Source organism: Anneissia japonica, unplaced genomic scaffold (genome assembly GCF_011630105.1).
Source record: "Anneissia japonica isolate Jap-2015-1 unplaced genomic scaffold, ASM1163010v1 scaffold165_len1371125_cov188, whole genome shotgun sequence".
Taxonomy (NCBI): domain Eukaryota; kingdom Metazoa; phylum Echinodermata; class Crinoidea; order Comatulida; family Comatulidae; genus Anneissia; species Anneissia japonica.
In genome coordinates, this window is record NW_022697648.1 from 194,279 (window position 1) to 204,681 (window position 10,403).

Below are 10,403 nucleotides of genomic sequence, written 5' to 3' on the forward strand. Positions count from 1 at the left end.
ATAATAGCATGAGCAGAGCGAACCCAACCGCCCGACGCCCGGAACAAGTGTTTTTTACGGTCGGACAACAAGTAGGGACCACTTGCACTTAAGGCTACTTCACCATGTATTGTGTAATGATTTCACAGTACTCTACTTATACAATACACAGCATATTTTATTAACAAATAGTCCACCAGAAATACGGATATGAAGCACCAAAGTTGGACATAAATGCAACAAAACGTTTTTGTTTTTTTTTATGAATAAAGTTAAATTTTATCTCTACAACATACAAAAAGTTTACCAAAATACACCCACGGAAAAGGTGATTTTTATAGCAAAGAAAACTGAACTATTTAACTGGGCTGTTACGCCCAGCATACGGTGTGTCTTGGTTATCAAAGCCTTTAATTTGATTTGCCGCTGATGCATTTGATTGGTTAACATACCTTCAACAGTCTGCGTATACCCTGTTACGCAACACGTACGTACGTACGCAAGTTCGTACGTCACGTCCCAGAAGGAAAACGCCTAAGTAAAACTGAAATTGTTAGATACTGTAGTAGCCTCTGTAATATCTAATTACAGGGTAGATGCTTAAGTTCTATGACAATACAGTAATACAATTTAAATTTTAAATACAATGATAGGTACGATTAATTGACAAATGGTGAGGCTCGCCCAGTGCGTGACAACCCACTGAGACTCGGGAATCGGTAAAACGTATGTGATCTTTCATCAATAGGCCCTACATAGGAATAGGCCTATTTAATATGTTTCTTACCTAAAAACACGAATTACATTGTTATAGCTAATACAATAAAAAAAATTATTGGCAAATAACAGTGTAAAATATTTGTTGACATTTTAAAAAGTATAGGGCCTAATAATGGCTGACGATTGATTGATTTGTAATAGGCCTACTATTCTACTTTCTTCCTATAAAAAGATGTTTGAAATCACGCGCAGTTCAGGATTCGATGTCGAATTACTGTATAAAGCTTTGTCCTCTGGTGAATAGCATGTGTGGGGGGGGGGTGACAGGGGACACGTACCCCAACTATTTTAAGGAGGGTAGTCCCCCTGACTTTTTGTCCACAATGTAAATCCCCAAGGAAGTCAAGAAGATAGGCCTACCTGGAAATTGTTGAATTGAACTGCCTAAGTTACCAGATTTTAACGAAAGACCACAGGCAGAGAACATCTTATTTTATAACAAGATACCGCGGTTTCTGTCCACAAACATCTGATAACATATACACGACTCGAGTGCGTGTTCCTTTATTATAATTTGAAAAGTATGAGAAAAAGCCTGTAAAGATGAATATATTTTATTTTTCTATAGTACATCACAGCAATTAATATTAGATCAATGATGATTAATTTTACATCACATATATTAATTAGATCTCTATGGTTGCCAAAAATCGCTAATAAATTATCATGAGAAATTTTGTTGACGCTTCATTTTGCCTGGTGATGTGATGATGATGAACAGGGCCGTTGGAACCGTACCGGCAGCGCCGGCTTTGGCCGGACCACTTTTTCTGAATTTTATTACTTTTATTTTAAATAAATATATACTGATATCTATAAATTATACGAATTAATTATTAATGTCTTTTTAATGTTATTAAATTTAAACAAAAATCCACCATGCAATTGTTTTTGTATTGCCTATGTAAGCCTACACTTTAACTTTTCAACTCTTTTGACAATCTTTAAATTTAGTAATTAGCCTAAGATTGATTTTGAAAATGTTTGCTTAAAATTAAAAAAAAAACTATTTATAAAATTTTGGGGGTTGAAGTCGGGCAAATTTTCATCACCAAACAAAGGTCAGTGGCGGATCCAGGGGGGGGGGGTGGATCCAGGGGGAGGACGACGAACCCCCCTCTGTGATGTGAAGAAACGTAACAAAATAGGCCTATACTGGGTCCTGGCTTAAAAATTCATGCTAAAAAGACGCGGATCCACCTTCACCCACTTCGCCAGGCGAAGGTCAGGGTGAGAAATCAAAATAAAATGTTGACCATTTTTTCCAACAATCATACTTAATTTCCTTGACACTTATTTTGAACATTACCATTAAGAAAATGTTTAAAAATCTAGACACATGGGAAATATGCTAATTTGCATAAAACAAAAATGGCCGCCAATTTGCCATGTATTTGGCAGTTCTTCGTAACTATTGATCCTAGAGATATAATTTTGGTGTAATTTTACTCAGAATATGTATATTTATATACACTCTAATGAAACCTTTTAGCATAAAATGACTGCAGCTTTGCTAATTTGCATAAGACAAAAATGGCCGCCAATTTGTCATGTATTTGGCAGTTCTTGGTAACTATTGATCCTAGAGATATAATTTTTGTGTCAATTTACTCAGAATATGTATATTTATATACACTCTAATGAAACCCTTTAGCATAAAATGATTGCAACTATACTAATTTGCATAAAACAAAAATGGCCGCCAATTTGTCACGTATTTGGCAGTTGGTAACTATTGATCCTAGAGATATAATTTTGGTGTCAATTTACTCAGTATATGTATATGTATATACACTCTAATGAAACCTTTTAGCATTAAATGACTGCAACTATGCTAATTTGCTAATTTGCATAAAACAAAAATGGCCACTAATATGTCATGTATTTGGCATGTCTTCTTTACTATTGATGTATATACACTCTAATGGAACTTTTAGCATAAAATGACTGCAACTATGACTTTTAACCTTTGACCTCATTTCAGCGTGTGGTTTATATCTCAACAATGGTAGATCGTTGAAACTTTATTTTGGTCTTAAAATGTTCAGAATATTCATATTTATATGCACTCTAATAACACTTTTTAGCATAAAACGGGTGAAACTATGACATTTGACCTCATCTCAGCTTAAGGTTCTTGTCTTAAAATAATATCTATAAATCGCTTATATCCACTGGTTAATACGCTGGAAGTATAATAAAAAAAAATACTTAGGTACGATAATATGCACAATCTTTGGAATGTCATCACCCGTCTTTGATTTACTACGATCCCGGACCTAGGTGACTCGAACAATGGAACGGGAAACACATTTTCCCTGCCACAGACGAACGGGCGCCCTGAGAGGGTGACCTAGATAATGCCACCCCAAAGATAATAGAATCCGGAAAGTTTAAAAAAGACACATGATGTAATATTGTCAGGAGGCTGATCCAACTTAATAAATGTGATGAACAGAGAGCAAATGTCATGGTGAGCATTTATTGATTTGACGTAAACAAATACAGAGTATTTGCCAGTAGTTAATATTATTACTTATATGTATATATCTTCGAGAGGCAACACTGGCGAATTTGTACAATTGATTCCCTTGCATTACCACACACCACTGAACATTCCAGTACGAGCTTTCTGGATATGCATCTTTGTGTCAGTCTGTTTTGCAGTTGCAATGAATCAGTTTCATAAGATTTTCAGGAGCCGGTAGTAAGTTTATAGAGGTCCAAATCTACCATTGGCGGCACCTTTCCTAACTCCGAACAAGCTTGATGCTGTATCACAACCAGTCATAGCATTTAAAAAGGGTAGCAAGTAGCAAGTTTCTTGGCCCAGTGCCTTCTGAAGCCAATTAATTTTCCATATTCTTTTTGGTGGTTTGCTTAGCTTCTGACCTAAAATAAAAATTACAAGAGTTGAGATCACCATGAAAGCACAAAAGCACCAGAAGGTCTGTGTCATCTCCTATGGTAGTGTGGTACATCGAGATGCTGAGTCCACTAGAATGCTAGTCCAACTAGAAATTCATTGGTACAAGTACATACACTACTCTGACCGCAGCAGCAGCTAAGTATCATAGTGTACGAGTTTATTACCAAACTCTCGTTTGGATGGAAAAGTGCAAAGATTTGAATGTGAAAGAGTTGGAGTGGGTTTTAGCCATTGTAGATTTGAACCTCTACAAACAATCTTGCCACCGGCTCCTGAAAATCTTATAAGAGGATCCGTTACGTGACACACAAAGATGCACATGCAGAAAGCTCTGCCTGGAATGTGTTTCCCATTCCTTTGTTCAAGTCACCTAGGTCCAGAATCGCAACAGATAGAAGACGAGTGATAGCATTCCAAAGATTTTGCATATTTTCATACCTAAGTATTTTTTAAATTATAGTTCCAGCGTATTAATTGTCGATATAAGCTAAACATAGATATCATTTTAAGATAAGAACCATATGCTGAGTTGAGGTCAAACGTCAAAAGTCATAGTTTCACCCGTTTTATGCTAAAAGGTGTTAATTGAATGCATATAAATATGAATATTCTGAACATTTTAAGACCAAAATAAAGTTTGAAATGAAGGTCGAAGATTAAAAGTCATAGTTGCAGTCATTTTATGCTAAAAGGTTTCATTAGAGTGTATATAAATATACATATTCGGAGTAAATTGACACCAAATTATATCTCTAGGATCAATAGTTACCAAGAACTGCCACACACATGAAAAATTGGTGGAAATTTTTGTTTTATGCAAATTAGCATTTTATTTCATAGTTGCAGTCATTTTATGCTAAAAGGTTTCATTACAGTGTATATAAGTATACATTATTTTGATTAAATCGACACCAAAATGATATCTCTAGGATCAATAGTTACCAAGAACTGCCAAATACATGACACATTGGTGGCCATTTTGTTTTATGCAAATTAGCATATTCCATAGTTGCAGTCATTTTATGCTAAAAGGTTTCATTAGAGTGTATATAAATATACATATTCTGAGTAAATTGACACCAAAATTATATCTTTAGGATCAATAGTTACCAAGAACTGCCAAATACATGACAAATTGGCTGCCATTTTTGTTTTATGCAAATTAGCATATTTCCCATGCGTCCTTTTTTCTACTTTTTTAATATGTTGTTTGGGAAGTGGTTTAGAGATAGTAACAGCACAAAAAGTCTATGTTGCAATTTTGTCTAGGTGGACTATGTCAGTGCTTGAATTCTACTATTCAGTGCAACAACATAGTAACTATCACCATCAGTAATAATAAATAATAGTATTATTGCCCTATTTACTATTTTTGACTTACGCACTTGTCTCTCTAACAAACACGTCTGTAATTTAATCTCTGATTAAATAGGATGCATGGACTGAAACGCCCATTTATAGGTCAGGTGCACACCAATTCAAGCCCAGTCCGCTGCCCACTTTGGGGCCTAGAAAAAGTTAGTGGATGTGGTGGTAGCTATGTGCTTTCTTTCTGAGTACACCGTATTTATCAAAGCTCTCTAAAACTAGGGCATAGGCCCTGTGCCCTTTTAAAGTAATAATCATTAATAATAATATTAATAATAATAATAATAATAATAATAATAATTCGGCCAAACTTTTTTTCGATATCGGCCAAAATTCGGCCAGATTTTAATCCGATTAGAAAATTCATTTGAAATACTACAAAAATAACACGAAAATCAGCGGTCATTCGTTTGAAATTGAAGAAATTCAAATGATATACACAAAACAATGTTAAAAATAAATAGCCTATGTTCTTTAGTTGCTGGCATGTAAAGCAATTCAGGGGAAAATCCAGAGATGTCCGAAAGGGGGAGGAGCCGGGGCCGGAAAATAACCTGATGCGTTTCGGCGATCAATTTTTTTTTCTTTTTATTTACCACCCCTCCCCCTTAAATCCACCTGTGCTATTTAAAATCACAATATTAAGATTGATCTAAATTTGATTTAAATGTGTTAAATATTAATGTACATTGTAGTAATTTTAAGGGCCTGTTATTGGCAAATCCGTGGCACTCTTTAATTAGAATGAATTAAGTTACATAGTTAGGTAACACAAACTGGCGTTAAAACAAACCTATGAAAACTTTAATAGGCCTAAATACTTTTATCTATACTTTCTAAATTCGCCTCTGAATGTTATTGTCGCAGTACTTAAAGCAATAAATTATTGTTGCTATCAGAATTATCTTCTTCATTCTCATAATTATACAACCTAACTCCAGAGTAACTTCGAAGAAGTCTCTGCAACACTTGCTTGAAATTGGAGGTGCCATCGGACCCGAATGATCACATCAAGCATAAATATGGCGCTCTACATAAAGAACACTGCAGCACCTAGGGCTATACAATTCAAGTGGGCAATAATAAATTAATTAAAGTACAGTATTTAATTTATATTCAAAAGAAATTCAAAAGAGATGGAACCTCCACTAGTAAGATGGAACATATACAAAGACACACATATGGTACAAACTTGCAATGAACTGCCTTCATAAAGCTTAAACGAGGATAAACTTCATAAAAATGTATTTCATCCGAATAATTTAAATTATTAAATGTAACTGCTATCTTTTCAATAAACTCTCTTGCGTCAAATCGGCTGAATCGGGGAATATAGATTTTAAAAGTGTTTAGTGCAAGTACAAACAAAGGTAAAATTTCAAACACATTTTTTTCGTACAAAATCAATTTTATTCGTAATATATGACCAACAATTGTGTTTATAATATATTTATAAATATAAACACGCTGTAGTTGTCAGAATAGGTGTCAGAGGTACTTTAAACCTTGACAATACTTTTTGCAGGGCTATGTGAGGTCTACAGTCGATTTGGAATAACCTGTAAACGCACCAATACGTTCTTTGTTGTATGCTCATTTATAACCATCGGGTAAATATTTTAACACAGTGCTGCTTCATCAGGAGCATTAAGTTTAAATGCTAACGCACAAATGTTACACGGATAACTAGTGACTGTATAACTATACCGAGAGGCTCCAGTAGGTCTAAATTATATAAAGTAGAGTCTGATACTATAGCCTACCACAACACTGTAAAGACGAAGTCTTACGTAACTTCTGCAAGAACTGCTGTTTAAATAGGTAATTTGATTGGCTTTTCCTAGCAGTAACTCGAAAAGCCGTTGTTTTTGTTCTGACTTTTGTTTTCTTCCTTTCTCTTCTTCCATATCGTTTCCTATCTTTTTGCTGGGTTTTTCGCCCTGTTCTTATTAAAATTTTTGTGACTTTGTGTTGATATGAGGACCATTTAAATAATTTTATACGACGGGTGGCGCCACTCATCTGGAATAACCTTCCAGTGCACATTCGATCTTCACCATACGTGGCTGTCTTTAGGTCACCTCTGCATTTATCTAATTATCCAATTTTTATTCTTATTATATTTATTGTTGCATTATTTATTTATGATTCCAAACTTTGCCACTGCTTCTTTTGATTTGTTTACTTGTTCTGTGATCGGGTTAGGCAATGATCACGGCTGCTTTTGAGTTGTGAGGTGCCTGAATATGTGGGTTGCAGCGCTTCGTATCTGCAAAGAAAGGCGCTTTGCTTGTGAGTTGTGAGGTGCCTGGATATGTGGGGTGCAGCGCTTCGTATCTGCAAAGAAAGGCGCTTTACAAATGTTCTGATTGGATTGAATTGGGTGATTAAACTATAGGCCTACACTGTAAGAACAACGTGAAGGATTTAAACGTAAAGCTCCACGCAATGTTGTCCATACAGTCTTGGTGACACGTTTAAAAGCTAAACATATTTAGGTCCGGCCGAATTTGTTTATGTTTCTGACGTGTTTAGCATTAGATGTGCTTAGGTATTTGACATGATGTCAATGACCTAAGCACATTTAGTTCTCAACACGTCTAGATCCTAAGAATGTATAATACATACTCCAAGTATCGAACGCCACACTCTTGTCGGGATTCAATATTTTGACATTAAATGTCACCATCAGGAAATGATTCCTGATCATGATGGCATATTAATGTCGAAATATTGAATCTCGACACGATGGCGTGCATTTCGATACTTGGAGTATGTATTATACTATCTTATCTTAGATTAATCAGTGGACTTTTCGGTTTCAAGATCCTAAGCACATTAAGATATTATCTAAACGCTTTTAAACGCGTCACCAAAGATGGTACAACATTACGTGGAGCTAATCCTCCATGTATAAAGGTAATTCGCCTTTAAATCAACTGCAGCTAGATTAAACGCAAAATTACCGTGATATGCATGTACAATTTGTAACCAAGACACTGCAGCACACATATTTTTGGCAGAGCGTAACAGCCCCATAAACTAGTTTAGTTTTCTTTACTATAAATCACCCCGTGTGTGTATTTTGGTAAACTTTTTGTATGTTGTAGAGATAAAATCTAAATATTAAATTCATAGAAAAACGTTTTGTTGTAATTATGTCTATGTTTGATGTTTGAAATCCGTATTTATGGTGAACAATTTTGGCTTTCAGTCACTGAATTACTATGAACTACAATGCACTGACCATGCATGGTCGGCTCATATAGCGTGCAATGGTGAGGAGCCTCCATGTCACCCTCTCTATTACCATTGCAGTTATAGGTCGGGTCACATACTAACGTCGCGTTAGTCATGAAATTGGTTTTCATTGTTCTTTGGGGGTTTTTTTTTTTTGCTTCATAATTTTCTTTAGTAATATTTAGTATTTTTGATTTTCGTTTGTTTCTTACTTTATACTTTTTAATGACTTTGTTGCAATTACAACATCACTTCCCATTATGGCAATGAGGAATGTTCTGTTGTACAAACAGACATAGTAAGTCTATAGAGTTACTTTATATTATTGATATCGTGTTTTGAGAGTTTTCTTCTTTTTTTTTTTTTTTTTTTTTTTTTTTTTTTTTTTTTTTTTTTTTTTTTTTTTTTTTTTTTTTTTTTTTTTTTGGTAAGTCTATAGAGTTACTTTATATTATTGATATCGTGTTTTGAGAGTTTTCTTCTTTTTTTTTTCTTTTTTTTGTTATTTTTTTAAATTAATTTTTGCATTCTGAGAAGTGTACCAATGATTAAAAGAATTATTATTATTAAGATTATCATTACAATCCTTACAATTATCATTATCGTCATCGTCATATTATTATTATTATTATTATTATTATTATTGCAGAGAAAGAAAGAACACTATATGCAGAATAACGGTAGGAAAACACTCATAGGCCGAAAAGATCTTTAAAGATGAAATCAATATTCAGAGCTTTAAGAATGATAAATTTTAGGCGCCGCTCGTTTAACGCGAGAAGAGTTTCTAGGAGGTTGATTATCATCAGTGCTGTGATTTTAATGTTGTGTTTTGTGGTACTGCAGGCAGTCTTTGAAGCAGACGGAGTGAAGAAACGTTCAGGGGTTATCAGTAGGCTTAATGAAAAACAGGTAAGGTGGAAAGTGATCATTGTTAGCAAAGAAACACTTTTCAATAAATTGTGGAAAATTAAGACAATATCTTTGTATTTCATTTACGTATTTATTTGCCTATATATGCATCACCTTTAATATATATATTATTTTGAAGGAAGTTAGCCGTTAACACTGTTGAATAAATATAATATAAATCATCAATGATACATATACAGTGTTTAATAAGGACATGATGGAACATCGTAGGCTACCCTGTAGCTTTTTAACGAATAAAGTCCTATGAAAAATCATTGTGTAATAAAATATCTCCGACGGGATTCGAACCTGCGACCTCTCGCTGACAAGGCGAGCGTCATAACCATTAGACCACGAAGGCTTCATGGTTGAACAGGTCCAAATACCCGTCGGGGACATTGTATTACACAATGTTCATAGGACTTTATTCGTTGAAAAGCTACAGGGTAGCCTACGATGTTCCATCATGTCCTTATTAAACACTGTATATGTACCATTGATGATTTATATTACCTTTAATTTATATATATATATATATATATATATATATATATATATATATATATTGTGCAATTTTTGATGTTACTAAAAATATAATTTGAGAGTAATTTTTAAGAATAATTCATAAATTAAATTAATAATTAGATTAAATAATAATAATAATAATAATAATAATATATTAATTAAATTATCTCAATGCTTTTTTTCTCTCTATTGATATTTATTAATATTGCCTCTTTATCTAGTACTGTTTTATATTTTGTATATTCCAATCACTACTATTGTTTTATGATTGCAATAAAGATTTATTTGATTTATGTAAACGTCGTGTTTGTAGGATAAACGCGCATTCCGGGCCTTTTCTGATTGGTTAGATGTTATTAGTTTGATTGGCACTCCCAGTGGTCCTACGTTAGTACTTAACTTGTTTCGAATAAAGTAGGCCTAGGCCTAGTGATCTTTCGGGAAAAAAATCTGTTAGTTTTGAAAAAAATACAAAAAAAAACCACACAATTTGTCTCCAGCAACACATTGAAATAAAACAGGGCCTGATTTCAAATGTTAATTTGTACAGCATAGATTTAAATAAAAAATTATTTTAAGTCCGAATGTTTTTTAAGGTGTATGTGTGAGAAGGGGAAGTGGTGGCTATAGGATATAATTTATGGGGGTGGGGGCTGGGGCTAATATATGT